The following is a 739-nucleotide window of genomic DNA, read 5'->3' on the forward strand; positions in this document are numbered from 1 at the left end:
TACAGATAGCAGAAAGGTAAATACAGTGTTCGAATAAAGGACATAATAATACATCGTGTAGCATAGCTCTCAACGAATGTAGTCCTGTAAATAAATGAATAAAGAAATTGTGTAATAAAATGCACAATAGATACCAGCCGACATAAAATCTTGCCAAACAATACAAACTTTTAAATGTAAATTAAACAACCATCTGGCAAAGTTAAAGATAGAATTTTAAAGAAAACGTGTCGAGAAAAAATAATAGACGATTGACGTTTTTTCAGGTTATATAAAATTTACTATACGATTATTTAGGGAGCGCCTGCTCTCTTCATTATAATGCCTATTGAATTAATATAACATCGGATTAAATTTTGTTAATGAATGTGTAGTCACTCAAAATACCAAGGTATTCATTTAGACCCTGTGTATGACTGTTGAGCCTTAACACCCAACGCATTTTAGAATATTTTCTATCTTTGTTGGATTTGTATCCATGGTCTATGATAATAAATGTAAGGTTTTTAATTGTGTGGTCTGGCAAGTTGAAATGTTTACTAACGGTAATGTCTTATTCTGATTTCGTATGAATCTTTTATGGTTGTTAATTCTTGATCTAATGAAGCATCCTGTTTCGCCAACATAATTGCCATTGTTACATTTATCACAATAAATAAAATATACAACACTAGAAGATTTACAATCCAGTTGATTATCGAGAACGTATTTTATATGTTGTGACCGGTAATAATTAATA

The sequence above is a fragment of the Anneissia japonica genome, unplaced genomic scaffold (genome assembly GCF_011630105.1).
Source record: "Anneissia japonica isolate Jap-2015-1 unplaced genomic scaffold, ASM1163010v1 scaffold287716_len795978_cov209, whole genome shotgun sequence".
Classification (NCBI taxonomy): Eukaryota; Metazoa; Echinodermata; class Crinoidea; order Comatulida; family Comatulidae; genus Anneissia; species Anneissia japonica.